At 43.0% G+C, this 25,486-nt stretch overlaps 1 long non-coding RNA gene across 1 annotated transcript; it reads right to left on the bottom strand.

The window, feature by feature from the left end:
- Positions 1-18,566: 18,566 nt before the first annotated feature.
- Positions 18,567-20,260, bottom strand: LOC109880660 (uncharacterized). The gene is made up of 3 exons (XR_002253725.2): positions 19,778-20,260; positions 19,196-19,251; positions 18,567-18,879 (listed from the first exon to the last, which is right to left on the bottom strand). It is a non-coding gene; the product is annotated as an uncharacterized LOC109880660 (long non-coding RNA).
- Positions 20,261-25,486: the final 5,226 nt, after the last annotated feature.

The following is a 25,486-nucleotide window of genomic DNA, read 5'->3' as shown; positions in this document are numbered from 1 at the left end:
GCACTGTCCTTCTATCAGCACATATCAAAGCTCCAGGCTAAAGTTAGATCGGCAGGTAAGGGTGCTCTCGAGCGGATAGATGTTCTTTACCATTTGGCCATCAGATTTGCCACCAATGCTCCTTATAGGACACATCACTGCACTCTATACTCCTCTGTAAACTGGTCATCTCTGTATATCCGTCGCAAGACCCACTGGTTGATGCTTATTTATAAAACCCTCTTAGGCCTCACTCCCCCCTATCTGAGACATCTACTGCAGCCCTCCACATACAACACCCGTTCTGCCAGTCACATTCTGTTAAAGGTCCCCAAAGCACACGCATCCCTGGGTCGCTCCTCTTTTCAGTTCGCTGCAGCTAGCGACTGGAACGAGCTGCAGCAAACAATCAAACTGGACAATTTTATCTCTTCTTTCAAAGACTCAATCATGGACACTCTTACGGACAGTTGTGGCTGCTTTGTGTGATGTACTGTTGTCTCTACCTTCCTGACCTTTGTGCTGTTGACTGTGCCCAATAATGTTTGTACCATGTTTGTGGTGCTACCATGCTGTGTTGTCATGTGTTGCTGCCTTGCTACGTTGTTGTCTTAGGTCTATCTTTATGTAGTGTTGTCTCTCTTGTTGTGATTTGTGTTTTGTCCTATATTTACAGTTGAAGACAAAAGTTTACATACACTTAGGTTGGAGTCATTAAAATGTGTTTTTTAACCACTCCACAAATTTCTTGTTAACAAATTATAGTTTTGGGAAGTCGGTTAGGACATCTCCTTTTAGCATGAGTAATTTTTGTGCACAAGTAATTTTCCCAACAATTGTTTCACTTATTATTCACTGTATCACAATTCCAGTGGGTCAGAAGTTTACATACACTAGGTTGTCTGTACCTTTAAACAGCTTGGAAAATTCCAGAAAATTATGGCATGGCTTTAAAAGCTTCTGATAGGCTAATTGACATAATTTGAGGAGGTGTACCTGTGGATGCATTTCAAAGCCTATATTCAAACTCAGTGCCTCTTTGCTTGACATCATGGGATAATCAAAAGAAATCAGCCAAGACCTCAGAAAAAAAATGTAGACCTCCACAAGTCTGGTTCATCCTTGGGAGCAATTGCCAAACTGAAGGTACCACGTTCATCTGTACAAACAATAGTACGCAAGTATAAGCACCATGGGACCACGCAGCCATCATACAGCTCAGGAAGGAGACGCGTTCTGTCTCATAGAGATGAACGTATGTTGGTGCGAAAAGTGCAAATCAATCCCAGAACAACAGCAAAGGACCTTGTGAAGATGCTGGAGGAAACAGATACAAAGGTATCTATATCCACAGTAAAACGAGTCCTATATCGACATAACCTGTAAGGCTGCTCAGCAAGGAAGAATCCACTGCTCCAAAACGGCCATAAAAAAGCCAACCTATGGTTTGCAACTGCACATGGGGACTAAGATCGTATTTTTTGGAGAAATGTCCTCTGGTCTTATGAAAGAAAAATAGAACTGTTTGGCCATAATGACCATTGTTATGTTTGGACGTAAAAGAGGGAGGCTTTACAAGTACAACATCCCAACCGTGAAGCATGGGGGTGGCAGCATCATGCTGTGGGTGTGCTTTGCTGTTGGAGGGACTGGTGAACTTCACAAAATAGATAGCATTACGAGGTAGGAAAAATATGTGTATATATTGAAGCAAAATCTCAAGACATCAGTCAGGAAGTTAAAGCTTGGTCGCAAATGGGTCTTCCAAATGGACAATGACCCCAAGCAACTTCCAAAGTTGTGGCAAAATGGCTTAAGGACAACAAAGTCAAGGTATGGGAGTGGCCATCACAAAGCTCTGACCTCAATCCCATAGAACATTTGTGGGCAGAACTGAAAAAGCATGTGTGAGCAAGGAGGCCTACAAACCTGACTCCGTTACACCAGCTCTGTCATGAGGAATGGGCCAAAATTCACACAACCTATTGTGGGAAGCTTGTGGAAGGCTACCAGAAATGTTTGACCCAAGTTAAACAATTTAAAGGCAATGCTACCAAATACTAATTGAGTGTATGTAAACTTCTGACCCACTGGGAATGTGATGAAATAAATCACCCTCTATACTATTATTTTGACATTTCACATTCTTAAAATAAAGTGGTGATCCTAACTGATCTAAGACAGGGAATTTGTACTAGGATTAAATGTCAGGAATTGTGAAAAACTGTGTTTAAATGTAAGGTGTATGTAAACTTCCGACTTCCAACTGTATATTGTATTTATTTTAATCCCAGGCCCCTGTCCCCGCAGGAGATAGGTAGGCCGTCGTTGTAAATAAGAATTTATTCTTATCTGACGTGCCTGGTTGAATAAAGGTTAAACAAAAATAAAAACTTTGCGTATCATAACTAGAGAACCAGGGATGTTGGAGCTGGGTTGGAGAGTATCACCTGGGGGTCACTTCTCTCAGAATCTCCATTCACTTTGCCTTGGTTACTTAAAACAAGAGAGAGGCAAGGGGAATTCAAAGGGTATGCAGATATAAAGGGTTTAGATCGGGCAAAGTGACAGATATGCTTCAGTCGATGGTGATTCTTAACAGGACACAGAATACTGTTGCACGTCTGTTATTAAATGTGATGTAGTAGATCATATGAAAGTCTATTTCACAAAAACACTTTCACTTTCTTACTTTCAAAATCTGAATATTTTGTTGACCTGGAATCATTCTTTGATCCTGAGATAGCTAGAGATACAATTGTTGATATGAAAAATACATTTCCATGAAACTTCAAGTAGACTCAAATAATGAAACATTAATGGTAATATTTACAGTAAAGACATGGACTTACCTTCGGAACACTTCCAGCAGATGAGAAACATGAATGAACAGCCAATAGATCAGAAGCCAAGACATCAATCACAGCACCAGCTATTAGGGGGACGATGGAAACATACAAATACAGAAACAGTTGGAGATGGTCAGACAGACAAAAACATATGTTGTTGATGTCGCCCATATCTGCTTGTACTATCTATCTTGTTAAGCTGTGTCATCTCACTGACTTGGTTTTTGGCCTTATAAGTGTAGCTGTCTGTCTGACTCTGGGGATGTGATGTTGAAGTGCTGTCCAGTAAGCACCTGGCTCCACATCTCCCCCTGGTGGTCAGGCCAAGACCAACGGTACACCACCAGCGGACACTCAGCACTGCAGCAAAGTGTTGCCATGGTACTGTTCCATTCACAGGTGACTTCAGGTTGTGATACTGTGTCTGTGGATGGAAATGGATAAATATGTCACATAGCACACACACTCTTTCTTTCGCTCGTTCTCATTCTTTACAATCTGTTTGTGTTCTCTGTTTCTCTCTTTCTTTTAATCTCTATTAGGCTGCATTTAAAAACAGGTTTTGTGGGAGTTACAGGAATAAGTGATTGTGGGTTTGGGGACTGCCTCTGTAAATCCAGGAGAGACACAAAGACAAAGCAGGAAAATTGCTTGAGCCACACACACACTGCAAGCAAAGGAACCAACATGCACACACACATACAGACACGCTTACTGAAAACAGACAGTGTATATGTCTGGTCAAGCAGTATGCTGTTAAACTCCACGGAATAAACTCCATTGTCTGTTTTCATCAAACTGGTGATTCTCAGCTCTCCAGTAGCCTGGTCCATGGTTGTGCCACGTTCGAAGCCACCATAGGTGTACAGCCCAAAATCCTTGTCAAACTCTGCTGTCTTGTTCAAGCCATGCTTCCATAGGATGCATGTGATGGAGTCAGGTATAGTGGACTTGTCCGGCATCAACACAAGAAACGTTTCTGTAGCTGTTCATTTGGAAAACCAGACATCATACAGGTGAACGTGAACTAGTGTCCAGGTTAGAGGTTAACATTCTAAATGGATCAACATAACCCTATTGACATTGAACGTGATGCATTCACAATAACAGTTACTCAGTTAACATGCACTTTTAAATGTGTCATTTAATCCCTATGTGGGAATTATGTTATGTGTGATTTATGTAAAGCCCTTAAAATAAAATGATGCCAAAATAAAGGGGAGAAGTGAGGGTTATGACATACAATTTCAGCTGTTAAAATCTCTCTCCTTGCCAATACAATAGGCCTATAACGTCATCATTGGGAGGCAGAAGTGGAAACCCCAAGGGTTGGGGAGTAACTGACTACATGTAACCTACCCAACCCTGGAAACTCCCTATTTATTATGCTAAAGCCACCCACCCACACACACAGCTAAAATGTACCATAATGTTATGGACCTGCAAATAGGTCTTCTGCAATCACATATTACAGTTATGGTGCACGAAAACGCAGCCTACTTGTGCGAATGTCTTATTATTTATTAGCAGTGTCGTAACATTATGTTTTATTGTGAAATGCTGGTTTGTAATCACCACACATAACATACCAGTAACTTGTGATAAACATGATTGCGTCTTTAAAAGAAGAGTTTTGCGCCACCCAGACAACAGCCTGTGCAACATAATAACCTGCTTGATGAAACTGCGCAGAGTATCGCTTCCGTCAAAGAGACGCTCTAAAGTTTGAGCCTTTTTGCTAGTTTTTTTTGTAGCTACAGACAAGACAGTCGTGTAGTATGTTGACTCACTGTGGCTGTCTTTAGCCTGCCTGCCTAGCAGACATGACATGATGTAAAAGTGAAAGTAAAACTTAAATGTGCCTTTTGAGCCACTCGATTGAAAACAATATGTTGGATTTAGCCTATGACCAGCGGGGACCCGTCAAGTTTTGAGCCCCACAAAATGCCTGTTTTGCTTGTTATTTTGGCATTAATATGTGTCACATATCAGTTTGCAAACAATGTAAAAAAATAATAATAAATGACTTAATAAAGCCGCATACAAACATGGTCTCTTTTGCTTTCTTGAGTAAGGCAGCTCCTAAATGCAGGGGTTTGAGCCTAGCTCAGTGTTTCCTGTGGTGGTGGTGGGGTAAACCAGCAGAAAATACAGAGCATTGCGCCTGATTGACCCCCAAATCTAAGGCCAAAGTGAGTCCAAAAATGTATTGTATGCTGCTGCATAAATGATGTAATATGGTAGGGAGATATATATAATGTAGCTAAGAAAGTAATACTAAGTGTATGGTGTGTAGTAAGCTGTTAGTAGCCCATGTGCCTCACCCTAATCATTTGGTCTATTTTCACCTCTTAATTTCCACTGACGTTACTATTCTGACTCGATGGTGATGCACATGTAGCCTATAACCTGTTTTTGAGAAATGTCATCATCTAATATTGTAAGAGGTTTCATTGGCTGCTTATATGCCTCCTTGATCTGGCTTGGTGTACAGGGAAAATACTGTAAGAGCATCCCATGTTCTGCATTCTGCCACTGTACATTTCAAAAGTGCTGAACACATAGTTATATTAACTACATCCGTAGTTGCTCGCTCATTAATGTCTCAATTGAAATTACGGAATGCCTCTTATCCGCTCATCGTTCCCATATGCCATAGTTTGTATATCTCAATTGTGAGTAGAAACCACATTTGTTTAAGCAAGTCAGCCATATACCCTACTCAACAAATTGGATTCAGTCTATCACAGTGCAATCCATTTTTTCACCAAAGCCCCATATACTACCCACCATTGCGACCTGTACGCTCTCGTTGGCTGGCCCTCGCTTCATACTCGTCGCCAAACCCACTGGCTCCATGTCATCTACAAGACCCTGCTAGGTAAAGTCCCCCCTTATCTCAGCTCGCTGGTCACCATAGCATCTCCCACCTGTAGCACTCGCTCCAGCAGGTATATCTCTCTAGTCACCCCCAAAACCAATTCTTTCTTTGGCCGCCTCTCCTTCCAGTTCTCTGCTGCCAATGACTGGAACGAACTACAAAAATCTCTGAAACTGGAAACACTTATCTCCCTCACTAGCTTTAAGCACCAACTGTCAGAGCAGCTCACAGATTACTGCACCTGTACATAGCCCACCTATAATTTAGCCCAAACAACTACCTCTTTCCCAACTGTATTTAATTAATTAATTAATTTAGCTCCTTTGCACCCCATTATTTTTATTTCTACCTTGCACATTCTTCCATTGCAAAACTACCATTCCAGTGTTTTACTTGCTATATTGTATTTACTTTGCCACCATGGCCTTTTTTGCCTTTACCTCCCTTCTCACCTCATTTGCTCACATTGTATATAGACTTGTTTATACTGTATTATTGACTGTATGTTTGTTTTACTCCATGTGTAACTCTGTGTCGTTGTATCTGTCGAACTGCTTTGCTTTATCTTGGCCAGGTCGCAATTGTAAATGAGAACTTGTTCTCAACTTGCCTACCTGGTTAAATAAAGGTGAAATAAATAAATAAAATAATTATCAGCTATGTTTTTTAAAAGGGCAGTAAACGAGGCTGAATTAACTGTTTCGCTGCCATTACAAGGCTCTGCTGATTGCCAGGTGTAGCAGTGGTAAGTCCTGGAAAGAAAGTTCTGCTGTTGGGACAGCTTTATGTCGGCCCTAACAGTTTGTGGGCACCACTTGTTGCTGTTATAGTGCAATTAATGTATTGTTTAGTGTTGTGTAGTGTCTTTGCTGGCATGCATCTAAAAAGAAATTGGGGCGTTAGCCCCACCAAGATTTACATGATAAAATCGCCACTGCCTATGACTAAGGTAAAAAATACCTAGCTAGTGACTTCAAACCAATAAAAATATGAATCAAAGGCTAAACACATGTTTGACAAAGTAATTACGATTAATTTTACTCATCAATTCAGATGAGTCTATACCATACTGTGCAGTTGTTTGAGGCCTCCCTGTGCCATATGGTAGGTGGTGCATCTAACCTCCTGCCTGGAGCAGTAGTTGTTTATTTCATCACTAAAATTGCCTGCTACATCATCTCAGGCTGAGGGAGGGTCCACTGACCCCATGAAAACAGAGACAGTCAGGTTATGGCCTAGTCCCAAGTCACTGACAGACGCAATAAGCTTTTTAGGCCTGGAGTCAACAACTACAGGAGGTTCCTACCAGATTTTGAAGCTACGGCGGCGGAGCCTTTCTACAGATTGAAAGATAAGGGGGAAATGTTTGAGTGGAACGCAGCGTGTGAAGTGGCCTTTTAGATTTCATAATGGATACTGATGCATGTGACATAGGGGCAGTCCTCTCCCAGAAACACGAGGGTAGAGAGAGAGAGTAGTAGCATATGCCAGTCTGGCAAGGTCAAAACAGGAGAGGAAGTATTCAACTACCAAGAAGGAGCTTCTTGCTGTGGTAGTGTTTCTAAAACATTTCAGACACTTTTTGCTGGGGAGGACATTTCTACTGAGAACTGATCACAGCTCACTGAGGTGGCTGAGTAACTTCAAACAACCTGAGGGACAGTTGGCTAGATGGTTAGAGAAACTGGATCAGTCTGACTATGTTATTGTCCACAGGCCAGGGAGACTGCACAGTAATGCAGATGGTGTGTAACGCCGACACACACAGACAGAGAGTGTAGAACCAGCCGTCTCACAGGAGGCCACTGTCAATCTGAGAGCCGTCGTAAACAAGCCTCAGGATGTCACTATAGAGCCTGTAGTTGGAGCTCAAACAAGCCAGGCAGTACCCCAAAACACAGCTTTCTTTTTGGAAGCACAGGATAGAGACCCAGTGGTCTCCCAGTTAAAGACATGGAAAAAAAGACGTTAGAGCAGAGCTACTTGAGAGTCAAAACTATGAGACAAATGACACCATCTGGAGAAGGGTTGTTCCAGATTAACTCATACATGAGATACATTTATCAACAATGATACAACAGAAAGCCATTTAGGAGTTGAAAAACTCCCCGTAAAATCTGAGGAAGATGTTATTGTCCAGACTGGCAGAGAGCCATAAAGCAGTGGTGTAAGGGCTGTGTTGCGTGCGCTGTATGCAAGTTACAGGGTCCAGCCTCTAGAGCGCCCATGACAAGTTCTGTCACAGGCCGCCCTTTTGAGAGGATAGCTGTAGACTTAATGGGTCTGTTTACAGAGACGGAACGAGGTAACAAACAAATGATGGTAGTGTCAGATTACTTTACTAAGTGGTCAGAGGCATATGCCATACCCAATCAGGACACAGTAAAAGTGGCCAAGAAACTGGTAGAGGAATTTGTGTTGAAGCTAGGCGTTCCTCTCTCTATTCGTAGCGACCAGGGGCAGAATTTTGTATCTGCTCTTTTTAGAGAGATCTAAATATTTTACAAATGAACAAAACACGAACCAATCCATACAACCCACAATCAGATGGTTTTGTGGAAAGAATGAACAGAACTCTGATCAATATGCTGTCACTTTGTGGGATGAGATAATCCCATATGTGATGATGTCATACAGGAGTAGTGTTCAATCTTCCACAGGGTTCACACCATGCAGGGTGCTGTTCGGTGCTGAAATGACTTTACCGGTTGATGTGGTTATGGGAACACAACAAAATGAAGGAAACAGTATGTTTCTCAGTATGTGCAAAATGTGCAAAAGGGTATTTAAGCACTGCAAGGGAAGCTGTAAAGAGAAATCACCTAAAAGCCACAGGTAAACAAAAGCAATACTTTGATCTGAAGGTGACACCCCAGAGGTATGAGGAAAAGGAGTGTGTGGCTTAGAGACTACCAGAGGGAAAAGGGGTCGTCACCCAAACTGAGAAGGAAATTCAACGGTCCTTTCAAAATGACAAAGAAACTGTCAGAGGTGCTGTATGAAGTAGTACAGTGTAATGGACCTTATCGTGCCGTGGTACACTACAACAGGATCAAACCTTACTTTGGGGTTGTTTCACGTGAGGTCACTGGCACGGAAAAAGAGACATACTACCCCCTTAAGGAAACAGGGTGCTCTGAGGAAAAAGCAACCAATGTTGCCTAGGTTACCCTTCAGGAGAAGGGTGGGGGACATTGTGAGACTGTGGGCTCCAAGGGATGTTAATGTCTCAGTGGAACGGGAACTGGACACTGTCAGAACTGAAAGCTCAGTCGAAGACACAGAGACTCATGCCACACAAACGGACGTGAACACGGACTTGCCCTGTGCACCTGCAAGAGAAAGTGGCTCCTTTGAGACGGGTCAAGCACCTGAGTCAATTGCAGCAGAAGATCACATGGGTCAGAGGGGTAGACCCCAAAGAACTATTAGCTCTCTCTTAGTAATAAAACATCTTACTGCAGAGCTCTCTCTTAGTAATAAAACATCTCAGTACTGCAGAGCTCTCTCTTAGTAATAAAACATCTAAGTGCTGCAGAGGTCTCTCTTAGTAATAAAACATCTCAGTACTGCAGAACTCTCTCTTAGTAATAAAACATCTCAGTACCGCAGAGCTCTCTCTTAGTAATAAAACATCTCAGTACTGCAGAGCTCTCTCTTAGTAATAAAACATTTCAGGACTGCAGGGCTCTCAGTAATAAAACATCTCAGTACTGTAGACCTCTCTCTTCGTAATAAAACATCTCAGTGCTGTAGAGCTCTCTCTTAGTAATAAAACATCTCAGTACTGTAGAGCTCTCTTTTAGTAATAAAACATCTCAGTACTGCAGTGCTCTCTCTTAGTAATAAAACCTCTCAGTACTGCAGAGCTCTCTCTTAGTAATAAAACATCTCAGTACTGCAGAGCTCTCTCTTAGTAATAAAACATCTCAGTACTGCAGAGCTCTCTCTTAGTAATAGAACATCTCAGTACTGCAGAGCTCTCTCTTAGTAATAAAACATCTTACTGCAGAGCTCTCTCTTAGTAATAAAACATCTTACTGCAGAGCTCTCTCTTAGTAATAAAACATCTCAGTACTGCAGAGCTCTCTCTTAGTAATAGAACATCTCAGTACTGCAGAGCTCTCTCTTAGTAATAGAACATCTCAGTACTGCAGAGCTCTCTCTTAGTAATAAAACATCTTACTGCAGAGCTCTCTCTTAGTAATAAAACATCTCAGTACTGCAGAGCTCTCTCTTAGTAAGAAAACATCTAAGTGCTGCAGAGGTCTCTCTTAGTAATAAAACATCTCAGTACTGCAGAGCTCTCTCTTAGTAATAAAACATTTCAGGACTGCAGGGCTCTCAGTAATAAAACATCTCAGTACTGCAGAGCTCTCTCTTCGTAATAAAACATCTCAGTGCTGTAGAGCTCTCTCTTAGTAATAAAACATCTCAGTACTGTAGAGCTCTCTCTTAGTAATAAAACATCTCAGTACTGCAGAGCTCTCTCTTAGTAATAAAACATCTCAGTGCTGTAGAGCTCTCTCTTAGTAATAAAACATCTCAGTACTGCAGAGCTCTCTCTTAGTAATAAAACATCTCAGTACTGCAGAGCTCTCTCTTAGTAATAAAACATCTCAGTACTGTAGAGCTCTCTCTTAGTAATAAAACATCTCAGTACTGCAGAGCTCTCTCTTAGCAATAAAACATCTCAGTACTGCAGAGCTCTCTCTTAGTAATAAAACATCTCAGTACTGCAGAGCTCTCTCTTAGTAATAGAACATCTCAGTACTGCAGAGCTCTCTCTTAGTAATAGAACATCTCAGTACTGCAGAGCTCTCTCTTAGTAATAAAACAGCTTACTGCAGAGTTCTCTCTTAGTAATAAAACATCTTACTGCAGAGCTCTCTCTTAGTAATAAAACATCTCAGTACTGCAGAACTCTCTCTTAGTAATAAAACATCTCAGTACCGCAGAGCTCTCTCTTAGTAATAAAACATCTCAGTACTGTAGACCTCTCTCTTAGTAATAAAACATCTCAGTACTGCAGAGCTCTCTCTTAGTAATAAAACATCTCAGTACTGCAGAGCTCTCTCTTAGTAATAAAACATTTCAGGACTGCAGGGCTCTCAGTAATAAAACATCTCAGTACTGCAGAGCTCTCTCTTTGTAATAAAACATCTCAGTGCCGTAGAGCTCTCTCTTGGTAATAAAACATCTCAGTACTGCAGAGCTCTCTCTTAGTAATAAAACATCTCAGTACTGCAGAGCTCTCTCTTAGTAATAAAACATCTCAGTACTGCAGAGCTCTCTCTTAGTAATAAAACATTTCAGGACTGCAGGGCTCTCAGTAATAAAACATCTCAGTACTGCAGAGCTCTCTCTTTGTAATAAAACATCTCAGTGCTGTAGAGCTCTCTCTTGGTAATAAAACATCTCAGTACTGCAGAGCTCTCTCTTAGTAATAAAACATCTCAGTACTGCAGAGCTCTCTCTTAGTAATAAAACATCTCAGTACTGCAGAGCTCTCTCTTAGTAATAAAACATCTCAGTACTGCAGAGCTCTCTCTTAGTAATAAAACATCTCAGTACTGCAGAGCTCTCTCTTAGTAATAAAACATCTTACTGCAGAGCTCTCTCTTAGTAATAAAACATCTTACTGCAGAGCTCTCTCTTAGTAATAAAACATCTCAGTACTGCAGAGCTCTCTCTTAGTAATAGAACATCTCAGTACTGCAGAGCTCTCTCTTAGTAATAAAACATCTCAGTACTGCAGAGCTCTCTCTTAGTAATAGAACATCTCAGTACTGCAGAGCTCTCTCTTAGTAATAGAACATCTCAGTACTGCAGAGCTCTCTCTTAGTAATAAAACATCTCAGTACTGCAGAGCTCTCTCTTAGTAATAGAACATCTCAGTACTGCAGAGCTCTCTCTTAGTAATAAAACATCTTACTGCAGAGCTCTCTCTTAGTAATAAAACATCTCAGTGCTGCAGAGGTCTCTCTTAGTAATAAAACATCTCAGTACTGCAGAACTCTCTCTTAGTAATAAAACATCTCAGTACCGCAGAGCTCTCTCTTAGTAATAAAACATCTCAGTACTGCAGAGCTCTCTCTTCGTAATAAAACATCTCAGTGCTGTAGAGCTCTCTCTTAGTAATAAAACATTTCAGGACTGCAGGGCTCTCAGTAATAAAACATATCAGTACTGCAGAGCTCTCTCTTCGTAATAAAACATCTCAGTGCTGTAGAGCTCTCTCTTAGTAATAAAACATCTCAGTACTGTAGAGCTCTCTCTTAGTAATAAAACATCTCAGTACTGTAGAGCTCTCTCTTAGTAATAAAACATCTCAGTTCTGCAGAGCTCTCTCTTAGTAATAAAACATCTCAGTGCTGTAGAGCTCTCTCTTAGTAATAAAACATCTCAGTACTGTAGAGCTCTCTCTTAGTAATAAAACATCTCAGTACTGCAGAGCTCTCTCTTAGTAATAAAACATCTCAGTACTGCAGAGCTCTCTCTTAGTAATAAAACCTCTCAGTACTGCAGAGCTCTCTCTTAGTAATAAAACCTCTCAGTACTGCAGAGCTCTCTCTTAGTAATAAAGCATCTTACTGCAGAGCTCTCTCTTAGTAATAAAACATCTCAGTACTGCAGAGCTCTCTCTTAGTAATAAAACCTCTCAGTACTGCAGAGCTCTCTCTTGGTAATAAAACATCTCAGTACTGCAGAGCTCTCTCTTAGTAATAAAACATCTCAGTACTGCAGAGCTCTCTCTTAGTAATAAAACATCTCAGTACTGCAGAGCTCTCTCTTAGTAATAAAACATCTCAGTACTGCAGAGCTCTCTCTTAGTAATAAAACATCTCAGTACTGCAGAGCTCTCTCTTAGTAATAAAACATCTTACTGCAGAGCTCTCTCTTAGTAATAAAACATCTCAGTACTGCAGAGCTCTCTCTTAGTAATAAAACATATCAGTGCTGCAGAGGTCTCTCTTAGTAATAAAACATCTCAGTACTGCAGAACTCTCTCTTAGTAATAAAACATCTCAGTACTGCAGAGCTCTCTCTTAGTAATAAAACATCTCAGTACTGCAGAGCTCTCTCTTAGTAATAAAACCTCTCAGTACTGCAGAGCTCTCTCTTAGTAATAAAACATCTTACTGCAGAGCTCTCTCTTAGTAATAAAACATCTCAGTACTGCAGAGCTCTCTCTTAGTAATAAAACATCTCAGTACTGCAGAGCTCTCTCTTAGTAATAAAACATCTCAGTACTGCAGAGCTCTCTCTTAGTAATAAAACATCTTACTGCAGAGCTCTCTCTTAGTAATAAAACATCTCAGTACTGCAGAGCTCTCTCTTAGTAATAAAACATCTCAGTGCTGCAGAGGTCTCTCTTAGTAATAAAACATCTCAGTACTGCAGAACTCTCTCTTAGTAATAAAACATCTCAGTACTGCAGAGCTCTCTCTTAGTAATAAAACATCTCAGTACTGCAGAGCTCTCTCTTAGTAATAAAACCTCTCAGTACTGCAGAGCTCTCTCTTAGTAATAAAACATCTTACTGCAGAGCTCTCTCTTAGTAATAAAACATCTCAGTACTGCAGAGCTCTCTCTTAGTAATAAAAACCTCTCAGTACTGCAGAGCTCTCTCTTAGTAATAAAACATCTCAGTACTGCAGAGCTCTCTCTTAGTAATAAAACATCTCAGTACTGCAGAGCTCTCTCTTAGTAATAGAACTTCTCAGTACCGCAGAGCTCTCTCTTAGTAATAAAACATCTCAGTACTGCAGAGCTCTCTCTTAGTAATAAAACATCTCAGTACTGCAGAGCTCTCTCTTCGTAATAAAACATCTTACTGCAGAGCTCTCTCTTAGTAATAAAACATCTCAATACTGCAGAGCTCTCTCTTAGTAATAAAACATCTCAGTGCTGCAGAGGTCTCTCTTAGTAATAAAACATCTCAGTACTGCAGAACTCTCTCTTAGTAATAAAACATCTCAGTACCGCAGAGCTCTCTCTTAGTAATAAAACATCTCAGTACCGCAGAGCTCTCTCTTAGTAATAAAACATCTCAGTACTGCAGAGCTCTCTCTTAGTAATAAAACATCTCAGTACTGCAGAGCTCTCTCTTAGTAATAAAACATCAGTACTGCAGAGCTCTCTCTTAGTAATAAAACATCTCAGTACTGCAGAGCTCTCTCTTAGTAATAAAACATCTCAGTACTGCAGAGCTCTCTCTTAGTAATAAAACATCTCAGTACTGCAGAGCTCTCTCTTAGTAATAAAACATCTCAGTACTGCAGAGCTCTCTCTTAGTAATAAAACATCTCAGTACTGCAGAGCTCTCTCTTAGTAATAAAACATCTTACTGCAGAGCTCTCTCTTAGTAATAAAACATCTCAGTACTGCAGAGCTCTCTCTTAGTAATAAAACATCTTACTGCAGAGCTCTCTCTTAGTAATAAAACATCTTACTGCAGAGCTCTCTCTTAGTAATAAAACATCTTACTGCAGAGCTCTCTCTTAGTAATAAAACATCTCAGTACTGTAGAGCTCTCTCTTAGTAATAAAACATCTCAGTACTGCAGAGCTCTCTCTTAGTAATAAAACATCTCAGTACCGCAGAGCTCTCTCTTAGTAATAAAACATCTCAGTACCGCAGAGCTCTCTCTTAGTAATAAAACATCTCAGGACTGCAGGGCTCTCAGTAATAACCCATACAAGGCTTGAAGAACTTTGAAATTCACAAGCTGCGATTGTCACGCCTTGGTCATAGTGTTTTGTGTTTTCGTTATATATTTTGGTCAGGCCAGGGTGTGACAGGGGTTTATGTTATTGTATTTCATATTGGGGTTTGTAGTATTTGGGATCGCGGCTGATTAGGGGTGTTGTATAGGCTTGGCTGCCTGAGGCGGTTCTCAATCAGGAGTCAGGTGATTCACGTTGTCTCTGATTGGGAACCGTATTTAGGTAGCCTGAGTTCGCTTTGTATTTCGTGGGTGATTGTTCCTGTCTCTGTGTAGTTTCACCAGATAGGCTGTAATTAGGTTTCACATTCCGTTTGTTGTTTTTTGTATTTATCAGTTATTTCATGTATCGTTCCGTTTTCCTTCATTAAAGTCATGAGTAACCACTACGCTGCATTTCGGTCCGACTCTCTTTCAACAAACGAAGAACTCCGTTACAGCGATTTAAAACAGAAAGTGCATTGGGTTGGCATTAAGCGCTCTGGGGAAAATACCTGAAAAGGAATCATACAACCACAAAGTGATTGACACTATCAGACCTCATGATAAGGCCCAGACAGTTTGAAGAAACAAAAGTTTATTACAAACAGAGTAGGTAAAACGACAGGTCAACAGGCTCATGGTCAGGGCAGGCAGAGGTTAGTAATCCAGGACAGTGTCACAAGGTACAGAACGGCAGGCAGGCTCAGGGCAGGCAGGCTCAGGGCAGGCAGGCTCAGGGCAGGCAGGCTCAGGGCAGGCAGGCTCAGGGCAGGCAGGCTCAGGGCAGGCAGGCTCAGGGCAGGCAGGCAGGCTCAGGGCAGGCAGGCTCAGGCTCAGGCTCAGGGCAGGCAGATGGTCAAAACTGGGAAAACTAGAAAACAGGGACTAGAAAGACACAGGATTATGGGGGAAAACGCTGGTAGGCTTGACGAGACAAGATGAACTGGCAACAGACAAACAGAAAACACAGGTATAAATGCATAGGAGATAATGGGCGACATCTGGAGGGAGGGGGGGGGCAGACTGTCAGCTTTAATTTGAGGTTATTCTCATCCATATCGGGTGAGCCGTTTAGAAATTACAGGACTTTTTCTACATAGGCCTCCCATTTTATGGACCCAAAGTATTGGGACAAATTCACCATATTTGGTCCGATATTTCTAGCACACAATAATTACATCAAGCTTGTGATTAAAAACTTGTTGGATCCATTTGCTGTTTGTTTTGCAGATTATTTTGTGCCCAATAGAAATGAATGGTAAATAATGTATTCTGTCACTTTTATTGTAAATTAGAATATATGTTTCTTTACACCTCTACATTAATATGGATGCTACCAAGATTATGGATAATCCTGAATGAATCATAATAATGAGTGAGAAAGTTAGACGCACAAATATCAGACCCCCAAGACTTGCTAACCTCTGCATCTAACTTTCTCACTCCTCACTGCATTATTCATGATTCATTCAGGATTATCCGTAATCATGGTAGCGTCCGTGTTAATGTAAAAGTGTTGTAAGGGATTTCCTCCTCTTCTTCCGAAGAGGAGAGGCGAAACGGATCAGAGGACCAATATGCGGCGTGGTAAGTGTCCATGGTTCTTTTAATATGTAAATTTACTCATGAACAACTGATACAACAAAACAAGAAACGTGTGAAACCCTCAACAGCCCTATCTGGTGCAAAACACAAATACAGGAACAATCACCCACCAACACACAGTGACACCCAGGCTACCTAAGTATGATTCTCAATCAGAGACAACTAATGACACCTGCCTCTGATTGAGAACCATACTAGGCCGAAACATAGAAAACCCCAAATCATAGAAAAACAAACAGACTGCCCACCCAACTCACGCCCTGACCATACTAACTAAATACAAAACACAGGAAATAAAGGTCAGAACGTGACAGTACCCCCCCCAAAGGTGCGGACTCCGGCCGCAAAACCTTGACCTATAGGGGAGGGTCTGGGTGGGCGTCTGTCCGCGGTGGCGGCTCTGGCGCAGGACGCGGACCCCACTTCACCATTGTCTTAGTCCGCCTTATTGCCAGCCTCCGTGGCTTTCTCACCATGGCCACCCCTCTCAATGACCCCACTGGACAGAGGGGCAGCTCAGGACAGAGGGGCAGAAGCTCTGGACCGAGGGGCAGAAGCACTGGACCGAGGGGCAGAAGCACTGGACAGAGGGGCAGAAGCTCTGGACAGAGGGGCAGAAGCTCTGGACAGAGGGGCAGAAGCTCTGGACAGAGGGGCAGAAGCTCTGGACAGAGGGGCAGAAGCTCTGGACAGAGGGGCTGAGGGGCTCTGGCGCCTCTGGGCTGAGGGGCTCTGGCGTCTCAGACTCCGGCAGCGGCGCCGGACAGGCGGGAGACTCCGGCAGCGGCGCCGGACAGGCGGGAGACTCCGGCAGCGGCGCCGGACAGGCGGGAGACTCCGGCAGCGGCGCCGGACAGGCGGGAGACTCCGGCAGCGGCGCCGGACAGGCGGGAGACTCCGGCAGCGGCGCCGGACAGGCGGGAGACTCCGGCAGCGGCGCCGGACAGGCGGGAGACTCCGGCAGCGGCGCCGGACAGGCGGGAGACTCCGGCAGCGGCGCCGGACAGGCGGGAGACTCCGGCAGCGGCGCCGGACAGGCGGGAGACTCCGGCAGCGGCGCCGGACAGGCGGGAGACTCCGGCAGCGGCGCAGGACAGGCGGGACCACCTGCAGGGAGGAGACGGAGAGACAGCCTGGTGCGTGGGGCTGCCACAGGAACCACCAGGCTGGGGAGACCTTCAGGAGGCTTGGTGTTAGGAGGAGGCACCTGAAGGACCGGGCTGTGGGGGAGCACTGGAGCTCTGGTGCGCAACCTTGGCACCACTTCCCCAGGCTGGACAACTACTCTAGTCCGGACCCTCCAGAGTGCAGGCACAGGTTGAACCGGGCTGTGGATAAGCACGGGAGATCTAGTGCTCACTACACGCACCTCTCCCCTAGGCTCCACTCCCACATTTGCCCGGCACGCACTGCACCCTCCCAGTGCCCCGGAGACACAGCACGCAGAGCCGGCGCAGGATAACCTGGACCAAAACTGCGTACCGGTGACCAGACCCGCTGAGCAGGCACCATACGCCCTGGCTCAATGCCCACACTCGCATGGCACTTTCGGGGGGCTGCCCTATAGCGCACCGGGCTATGGACACGCACTGGCGACACCGTGCGCTTAACCGCATAACACGGTGCCTGACCAGTAATGCGCTGCTTATCATAAGCACGAGGAGTGAGCTCAGGTCTGCTACCTGGCTTAGTACCACACCTCGTCTGCCCCCCCCACATTTTTGGGGGGGCTGCCTCTCGTACCTGTCGCACTGCCGTGCTGCCTCCTCATATCGCCCCCGCTCAGCTTTCGGGCGGTGATGTTCCCCAGCCTTTGCCCAGGGTCCCTCTCCGTTCAGTATCTCCTCCCATGTCCAGGAGTCCTGTGATGCTGGCCGCTGTTGTTGCTGTTGTTTCTGCTGCTGCTGCTGTCGTCGCTGCTGTTTACCACGCCGCTTGGTCCGAGTTGGGTGGGTGATTCTGTAAGGGATTTCCTCCTCTTCTTCCGAAGAGGAGAGGCGAAACGGATCAGAGGACCAATATGCGGCGTGGTAAGTGTCCATGGTTCTTTTAATATGTAAATTTACTCATGAACAACTGATACAACAAAACAAGAAACGTGTGAAACCCTCAACAGCCCTATCTGGTGCAAAACACAAAGACAGGAACAATCACCCACCAACACACAGTGACACCCAGGCTACCTAAGTATGATTCTCAATCAGAGACAACTAATGACACCTGCCTCTGATTGAGAACCATACTAGGCCGAAACATAGAAAACCCCAAATCATAGAAAATCAAACATAGACTGCCCACCCAACTCACGCCCTGACCATACTAACTAAATACAAAACACAGGAAATAAAGGTCAGAACGTGACAAGTGTTTAGAAACATAATTTTCTTATTTAGAATAAAAGTGACTCAATAATACAAATAAGTGAATTTGTCCCAATACTTTAGGTCCTCTAAAATGGGGGGACTATGTACAAGAGTGCTGTAATTTCTAAACGGTTTAACTGATATGGATGAAAATACCCTCAAATCAAAGCTGTCAGTCTGCACTTTAACTTTATAGTCATTGTATAATTTCAAACCCAAAGTGCTGGAGTACAGAGCCAAAACAACAAAAGATGTCTGTGCCAATACTTTGTAGCTCACTGTACATCATCTGATTGAATGCATGTTACTTTGTGCAACGTTCGCCTGTTGTTTTCCTTCATTTGACATTTCATTAAAAACATCTCCAACAGTTCAAACATGTTTCTCTCTTCTTGGTCGTTTGTCTCAATGTAACAGATATGGAGTCATGTACTGAGAGCCTTCAAACCTCATGTTTCTGGTCCTCAGGTACCCCACCAGGAAGACCACCAGCTGGAAGGAAGCAACAGAGGAAAGAGCTCATGAGACAAAACATTACTAATGACTAGGGCCAGGAGTTTTTCCTGGTCAGGTCACATGGTCTGGAAAAACTCTTGGTCTTATGTTATAAATGCAACAACAGGTGTTCTTCCTTTCCTTTAAGAATACCAGCACCAATCTGACTTGTTCATTGTTTTGTTCATTGGATCCAAATTAAAAGAAAAATACCATGTTGATCATCACTAACATAATAATGTGACAATGTGAGCACTTCCTAATGCTTCTCAATAAATGTAGTGGTTGATGTCTTTCTCAGACTCAGACTTACCATCCTAAAATACTGGATTCTTTACTGGTGGTCTTTCTACTTCAATGGAGTGGCATCTGGCAAGAAAACACACAACAGAAGAGTTGGACATAATCATACGCACATGCAGGTAAACACACACATCCCTGGTCTCCCTTCACACCCTCACAAGCTACAACAATACAAAAAATAAATCCTGGTTAATGTCTATTCTGGACCACTAACTAGCTCTAGTTATATCATTTCAAATAACACTCTAGATCACGTGACAAACTCATTCCACGGAGGGTCGAGTGTCTGAGGGGTGTTCGCCCCTCGTACTCGATTGATTAATTAATGTCACTAATTAGTAAGGAACTCCCCTCACATGGTTGTCTAGGTCTTAAACTGAAAGGAACAAACTAAAATCCGTAGACGCTAAGCCCTTCGTGGAATGAGTTTGTTCTAGATGAACCCTCTCTTCTTATAATACAACACACGATAATGTATTTAGCTTTTCAGAATCAGTTACAGGAATCAGATCATCAGGACAAATATGGTTTGAGTTCCCTGTAACTGCCACTCTGTTACCAGGTGAACTATCTGCTTAAGTTTCATACACACCTTCCTTCCCCTGCCCAGCTTGGTCTGCGTCCTCTTCCCCTTCATTCCCGTTGAAAGCAAGTATCAGAAGCATTCTATGTGTGCTATTTCTATGCTTCCCGTTTCGGGTTTTGTACACCATCTTCAAACAGCTGAATAAACAATATGTTTGGTTATTCAAAATATATTTTACACAATGACTGCTTATTTTGTCACAATGTGTAATTATGTACACTTTTATAATTATATCACCCAGGAAATGGAGGAATGATTTCTGTATAGTCCATCTTTAAAGAAGTTGCTTCTGTTTGTACAGCCTTAAATTAACTGGATGACTTGCCTTGTTCTGACTGGACTACATCACTGCCTTTAGTTGACAAGAAGAGAAGAGAAAAGTTGAGCTTAGCATTCTCATACACAGATCACATTAGCATTGGTTGTGTTCACTTCTGGATGACAATGAAAAGGATGCTAAGTGGCAGAATTCCAGGTGAATGCCACTGTCTTCTTACCCTCAGGCTTTGACTCATCTTTAGGACGGTTGGATCTGCTAGGTTTATCTGCTAATGAGAACAGAAGGACAAACTCTTTCTAATTCGATAATTTGAAAGAAATCTCCAATACTTTTATAATTCACAGTATATTGTACACTAAACAAAAAAAATGCTTGTGAGGCATTGCATAACCTTCTGTTTCTACATGACCACGCACAGACATACACACGGGTACATACACACAGATATATACATACGCACACAGAAACACTTACTGATAACAGTGTACAGTCGTGGCCATACGTTTTGAGTGAGGAGAAGACTTTTGGAGGATGGCCTGGTGTCAAGAAGGGCAGCAAAGAAGCCACTTCTCTCCAGGAAAAACATCAGGGACAGACTGAAAGTCTGCAAAAGGTACAGGGATTGGACTGCTGAGGACTGGGGTAAAGTCATTTTCTCTGATGAATCCCCTTTCCGATTGTTTCGGGGCATCCAGTAAAAAGCTTGTCCGGAGAAGACAAGGTGAGCGCTACCATCAGTCCTGTGTAATGCCAACAGTAAAGCATCCTTAGACCATTCATGTGTGGGGTTGCTTCTCAGCCAAGGGAGTGGGCTCACTCACAATATTGCCTAAGAACACAGCCATGAATAAAGAAATGGTACCATCACATCCTCCGAGAGCAACTTCTCCCAACCATCCAGGAACAGTTTGGTGACGAACAATGCATTTTCCAGCATGATAGAGCACCTTGCCATAAGGAAAAAGTGATAACTAAGTAGCTCGGGGAACAAAACATCAATATTTTGGGTCCATGGCCAGGAAACTACCCAGACCTTAATCCCATTGAGAACTTGTGGTCAATCCTCAAGAGGCGGGTGGACAAACAAAAACCCACAAATTCTGACAAACTCCAAGCATTAATTTTGCAAGAATGGGCTGCCATCAGTCAGGATGTGGCCCAGAAGTTAATTGGCAGCATGCCAGGACGGATAGAAAAAGAAGGGTCAACACTGCAAATATTGACTTTTTGCATCAACTTCATGTAATTGTCAATAAAAGCCTTTGACACTTGTGAAATGCTTGTAATTATACTTCAGTATTCCATAGTAACATCTGACAAAAATATCTAAAGACACTGAGGCAGCAAACTTTGTGGAAATTAATATTTGTGTCATTCTCAAAACTTTTGGCCACGACTGTATATGTCTTGTCAAGCTGTTTTCTGTTGAACTCCACAGAATAAACTCCACTGTCTTATATCTTCAATCCACTGATTCTCAGCTCTCCAGTACTCTGGTTCAGGGTTGTTTGGTTTATGAAGGCAGCATAGATACCCAGACCACCCGGATCTGTGTACTTCCCATGCTTCCATACGATGCTTGTGATGGAGTCAGGCACTGTGGACTTGTCCGGCGCCAACACGAGCTCACCTCCCAGGTGGTGAAGGTAGGAAACAACATCTCCACCCCGCTGATCCGCAACACTGGGGCCCCACAAGGGTGCGTTCTCAGCCTTCTCCTGTACTCCCTGTTCACCCATGACTGCGTGGCCGTGCACACCTCCAACTCAATCATCAAGTTTGTAGACGAAACTACAGTGGTAGGCTTGATTACCAACAACGACGAGACGGCCTACAGGGAGGAGGTGAGGGCCCTTGGAGTGTGGTGTCAGGAAAATAACCTCACACTCAACGTCAACAAAACAAAGGAGAGGATCGTGGACTTAATGAAACAGCAGAAGGAGCACCCCCCATCCACATCGATGGGACAGTAGTGGAGAAGGTGGAAAGTTTTAAGTTCCTCGGCGTACATATCACAGACAAACTGTAATGGTCCACCCACACAAACAGCGTGGTGAAGAAGGTGCAACAGCGCCTTTTCAACCTCAGGAGGCTGAAGAAATTTGGCTTGTCACCTAAAACACTCACAAAATTTTACAGATGCACAATCGAGAGCATGCTGTCGGGCTGTATCACCTCCTTGTACGGCAACTGCACCGCCCTCAACCGTAAGGCTCTCCAGAGGGTAGTGCGACCAGCACCAGGGGCAAATGACCTGCCCTCCAGGACACCTGCAGCACCCGATGTCACAGGAAGGCCAAAAAGATCATCAAGGACAACAACCACCCGAGCCACTGCCTGTTCACCCCGCAAAAATCCAGAAGGCGAGGTCAGTACAGGTGCATTAAAGCTGGGACAGAGAGACTGAAAAACAGCTTCTATCTCAAGGCCATCAGTCTGTTGAACAGCCATCACTAACATAGAGAGGCTGCTGCCAACATACAGACTCAAATCTCTGACCACTTTAATAAATTGACTTAATAAAAGTATCATTAGTCACTTTAAATAACGTCACTTTAATAATCTTTACATATCCAACATTACTCATCTATATACTGTATTCTATACCATCTACTGCATCTTGCCTATGCTGCACGGCCCTCGCTCATCCATATATTTACATTACATTTGTGTGTATAAGGTAGTTGTTGTGAATTTGTTAGATTACTTGTTAGATATTACTAGAAGCACAAGCATTTCGCTACACTCACATTAACATCTGCAAACCATGTGTATGTGACCAATACAATTTTATTTGATTTCATGATAAAGATCATCTGAAAAGCAGACATTTCATACATGTATCAGAGTATCAATGTATCCAGGGTAACACATTATGGTGAGGGTATAAATATGTAGTCCTAACACTATTGGCATTGAAAGATACATTATTATCAACCTTTACTGTTTATATCTAGAATTCTGTTTGCTGATGTGTGTCTGGTCTATGTAGTCTGGCCACTTTGACTAGTATCCCCCCCCCCCCCCCCCACCACTGGAGCAGAAATGTATCTAGACTACACCACAGATTAAAGTCTTTGGGAACACCCTGTCCACTATTATATCAATATAGATCCTATTAAACCACTAGAGGGGCTATGTCATAGTCCCTCAAAGTTCCAGAATGGGGCAAAAATGGTAAACATCTTGTTCAGGGAGAAATCCAAAACCAGTCTAATTGGATTGGATGGCAGTAGAGGCATAGATGATGCACTTCCTGATTTTACTGATGCAGGAAAATAAAAGTAAGGCATGAGATGTATCAGAAATTGTGTAATGAAATTATAGTCAACCTAAAATAGTCATATAATTATAGATACAGCGTATAAGAAGAGGATGAACTTTAATGTCCCAAGGGGAAAATGGTCTTAGACACACAGTACTGCTGTATACAAAATAGACACTGTACATTACACACTCAACATAATACATACATTACACATAAGCCTTATCATACACTTCTCATACAGCCACGGGGAGGGATGTTGTCTCACACCCATATGGGTTTTATACAAATTGTATGTACTGTACACATAGTCATTAAGATTTACTGAATAAAAATAAAAATATAAGTGTAACATGTAAAGTGTTGGCCCCATGTTTCATGAGCTGAAATAAAAGATTCCAGAAATGTTCCATATGCAAAAAAGCTTATTTCTCTAAAGATTTCTACACAAATTTGCTTACATCCCTGTTAGTGAACATTTCTCCTTTGCCAGGATACAGTGCATTTGGAAACTATTCAGACCCCTTGACTTTGTCAACATTTTGTTACATTAGTCTTATTCTAAAATGGATTCAATAGTCCCCCCCCCCCCTCATCAATCTACACACAATACCCCATTGTCTGCGGTCGAATGACCACCCCTCATCACTGTCAAAAGCTCTCTAAAACACTTCAGTGAGCAGGCCTTTCTAATCATCCTGGCCCGGGTATCCTGGAAGGATATTGACCTCATTCCATCAGTAGAGGATGCCTGGTTATTCCTGGTTAAGTCCTTTCCTCATCATCTTAAATAAGCATGCCCCATTCAAAAAATTTCGAACTAAGAACAGATATAGCCCTTGGTTCACTCCAGACCTGACTGCCCTTGACCAGCACAAAAACATCCTGTGGCATTAGCATCGAATAGCCCCCGTGATATGCAACTTTTCAGGGAAGTTAGGAACCAATATACACAGGCAGTTAGGAAAGCAAAGGCTCGCTTTTTCAAACAGAAATTTGCATCCTGTAGCACAAACTCCAAAAAGTTCTGGGACACTGTAAAGTCCATGGAGAATAAGAGCACCTCCTCCCAGCTGCCCACTGCACTGAGGCTAGGAAACACTGTCACCACCGATAAATCCGCGATAAGTGAGAACTTCAATAAGCATTTTTCTACGGCTGGCCGTGCTTTCCACCTGGCTACCCCTACCCCGGTCAACAGCCCTGCACCCCCCACAGAAACTTGCGCAAGCCTCCCCGATTTCTCCTTCACCCAAATCCAGATAGCTGATGTTCTGAAAGAGCTGCAAAATCTGGACCCCTACAAATCAGCCTGGCTAGACAATCTGGACCCTCTCTATCTAAAATGATCCACCGAAATTGTTGCAACCCCTATTACTAGCCTGTTCAACCTCTCTTTCATATAATCTGAGATCCCCAGAGATTAGAAAGCCGTATTCTCTTTGTTCTTGTTTCCTTATTAGGATGCCGGTGGGCGGAGTTGGGAGGGTCGTCAGCTACATGGGAAACACCTGGGCCCCGCTGTGTCATAGAATAAATACACCACTTCCCCATTCATGGAAGAGACTCTCTCCATGCAGACACCTTTATAGATTTAGTTGTGTTTCTTGGTGGCTTTTTGGTTGGTTTGCTTTGGCATCTTTCAACACCCTGCGTTATCACATTTATGCATGCAAAACACTCACTTACACTACTGATTACTGATTACACACACCATTGTATATTGTACTTAGTTTAGTTTATTTAGTAAATATATGTTTTGTTACTCCTTATCTCCACGTTGTCTCCCTTTTGTTATGGGCTTTGAGGCGGTTCGTAACACTATTCTGTATACTTCTGGCCCTTCTTTGGACACTGTGTTAACTAACCTCCAGATGAGCTTCAATGCCATACAACTCTCCTTCTGTGGCCTCCAACTGCTCTTAAATGCAAGTAAAACTAAATGCATGCTCTTCAACCGATCGCTGCCCACACCTGCCCGCCCGTCCAGCATCACTACTCTGGACGATTCTGCCTTAGAATATGTGGACAACTACAAATACCTAGGTGTCTGGTTAGACTGTAAACTCTCCTTCCAGACTCACATTAAGCATCCCCAATCCAAAATTAAATCTGGAATCGGCTTCCTAGTTCGCAACAAAGCATCCTTCACTCATGCTGCCAAACATAC

Source organism: Oncorhynchus kisutch, linkage group LG16, assembly GCF_002021735.2.
Source record: "Oncorhynchus kisutch isolate 150728-3 linkage group LG16, Okis_V2, whole genome shotgun sequence".
NCBI lineage: Eukaryota > Metazoa > Chordata > Actinopteri > Salmoniformes > Salmonidae > Oncorhynchus > Oncorhynchus kisutch.
This window is presented reverse-complemented; position numbering and strand designations above follow the sequence as displayed.